Source organism: Carica papaya, chromosome 4, assembly GCF_054855325.1.
Source record: "Carica papaya isolate Zhongbai chromosome 4, ASM5485532v1, whole genome shotgun sequence".
Classification (NCBI taxonomy): domain Eukaryota; kingdom Viridiplantae; phylum Streptophyta; class Magnoliopsida; order Brassicales; family Caricaceae; genus Carica; species Carica papaya.
The window spans coordinates 26,490,546-26,493,435 of NC_142312.1; the positions used below are offsets into that span (position 1 = coordinate 26,490,546).

General features: G+C 34.0%; 1 pseudogene; it reads left to right on the forward strand.

The window, feature by feature from the left end:
* Window positions 1-1,615, forward strand: LOC110810942 (epidermis-specific secreted glycoprotein EP1 pseudogene; annotated as a pseudogene).
* The last annotated feature ends 1,275 nt before the right edge of the window (window positions 1,616-2,890 follow it).

Below are 2,890 nucleotides of genomic sequence, written 5' to 3' on the forward strand. Positions count from 1 at the left end.
ATATGGCTGCAACTCCATTTTCCCAACAATCCACTCCTCTCTGCTTCTTGCATTTCCTATCCTCGCCCAAACATGGCTTCTTCTTCTTCTTCCTTGGCTCCCTCGTTTCTTTTTGTTTTTCTTGTAGCAGCCTTTTCTTGCATTGCTCAATCCGCTGTTCCTCCTTCTGAAACTTTCAGATTTGTCAACGAAGGAGAATTCGGGCCTTTCATTGTCGAATACGATGGAAACTACCGAGTTCTAAGCATTTTCAACTCACCGTTCCAACTCGCTTTTTACAACACCACTCCCAATGCCTACACTCTCGCTCTTCGAATGGCCACCACCCGATCAGAATCCTTGTTCCGTTGGGTTTGGGAAGCCAACAGAGGCCGACCCGTCGGCGAAAACGCCACCTTCTCTCTCGGCACCGACGGTAACCTCGTCCTCGCCGACGCCGACGGCACAATCGCCTGGCAAACCAACACAGCCAACAAAGGTGTTGTGGGTTTCAAACTGCTCTCAAATGGCAACATGGTGCTCCACGACTCAAAGGGTAATTTCATTTGGCAGAGCTTTGATTCCCCAACTGATACTCTCTTAGTGGGTCAATCTCTTCGTGTCGGTGGTGTCACAAAATTGGTCAGCCGCGCATCAGAAAAAGTCAACGCCAATGGAGCGTATAGTTTAGTGTTGGAACCCAAAAGAGTAGCTCTGTATTTCAAGAGTCCAAACTCTGCTAAATCTCTCGTCTATTTCACATCATCTTTCATCTCTGCTTCTAAAAATGGCATCTTGGCAAACGCAACACTCACCAGCTCGCCAGAAACAGATGAGAATTTCGCTTGGGTTTTAAACTTCGATTTGAAAGAATCCAACACAGACTTCGGCGGCGGTGTTATTTTAGCCAGACCCAAGTACAACAGCACACTTACATTCCTCAGACTTGGGATTGACGGGAATGTAAAGCTCTTCACTTTCTACGACAAGGTCGACAATGGCGCCTGGGAAGAAACCTTCACGATGTTCAAAAGAGAGCCTTCTTTCCTCTGGGACACCGAGTGTCAATTACCTGAACGATGTGGGAGTTTCGGAGTCTGTGAGGAGAGCCAGTGCGTCGCCTGTCCGTCGCCCAATGGGTTGCTGGGTTGGAGCAAGAGCTGTGAGGCCAAGAAGTTGACTTCTTGCAAACGGAGTGATTTCCATTACTATAAAATTGAAGGAGTTGACCATTTCATGAGCAAATTCAACAAGGGAGATAGAATCAAGGAGGCTGATTGTGAGAAGAAATGTAGCAGAGACTGCAAGTGTTTAGGGTATTTCTACCACAGAGAAGATTCAAGATGCTGGACTGCTAATGATCTGCTAACCCTTACAAAGGTTTCTAACTCATCACATGTGGGTTTCATAAAAACACCCAACAAATGATGAGCCTAATAACTTAAAATAATCTATAATTAATTGAGGTTTTATGTTCCATGCAATTTGTAATTGGGTTTTTCTTTTTCCTTTATTTTTTATTTTTTGGTTGATCTATGTTTATTGATATATATGTCGATTTGGATTGGTGTAATAAGATGAGAAAAATCTCATCAATTTGTAATTGTATTAATTTTGAAAGAGTGAATTTCTTCTACTTGCTCTGTTTTATGTTATCTCATTTGGTAGAATTTATAGTATATTATTTGAATTTTACATTAAAATTTTTTATATAATGTTGATTTTATAGTTTTCTAAATAATTGCAACTTTTTTTATACTAAAATTAATGCAAATTTTATAAATGAATTTTATGGAAATTATTGTTTTTTAAATAATTACCTTTTTACTAATTTTGTGGCTTCTTAAGTTAAAGAGTGTTAAGAATATGAACAAATTTCCAAATTACCAGCTAATAATGTCCGATAATGTTATTTCTAATAATGGTATGGTCTAATTTTGATACCTACAACTAATTGAGATTTTTGTATATTATTTATAAGTTAAGAGTTCAAATTTTACTATAAATATAAATTTTATTATTTTGTAAGTGATTGGAATTACATATTTAATTTATTAATATGTTGGTGAAGTTGCATTGACTAAATTAAAATAAATTTTAATAAATTTATTATATTTTTATATAAAAATAATATTTTATAATAATTAAATTTTCTTAATTAAATAGTAACACCGGTCTTAAAAAACTTAGTTAACCTCTAATTTATTTATACAAAAAGAATACTTTTTTATGGATCAAATTTCTTGGGCTGCACAAGTTGTCTTACATTGCACCTGAAAATGGACGGGAGTTTGGAATATTAACCCATTAACTTGATGCCTCCTTTCCTTTTCCTTTTACGTTCAAATTAGGAAATTTTAAAAATAAGTTTGTGAAATATAAACCCTTAATTATTAAATTAATAAGATATTAAAAAATTTAATTTGATTATGCATCAAATATCTAAATTTTCACTAACGTCAATTAATGTACTAACCTAAAATCTAAGAGTTAAATAAAAATAAAATAAATTTAAAATCAAACACTCTAACTATTGTTTAGGCAATTACATGTTAGATGTTCAAGTAAAGTTGAAAAACAAAATTCAATATAATTACTTCTTTATTGCTAGAAACAAAAGACGACGTTAATGTGTGTATATATATATATATATCACTCTGGGTTATGTTGATGTGTCTTGAATTTTGACGATATTTATCTGTATTTTATGAATAATTTATTTGAATTTTTTTTTGTATTCATCATGAAAAATAGTTAATGTATATCTTATAAAGTTTTTATTTGTGAAGAACTCTACTAATCTATCTATAAATAGGTTTGTCAACTTATTGGTGATGTACTCTCACATTACATAGTAGATTTTTTTTTTGTTGGTCTTATCCGTAGATGTAAGCACATTACTGAACCACGA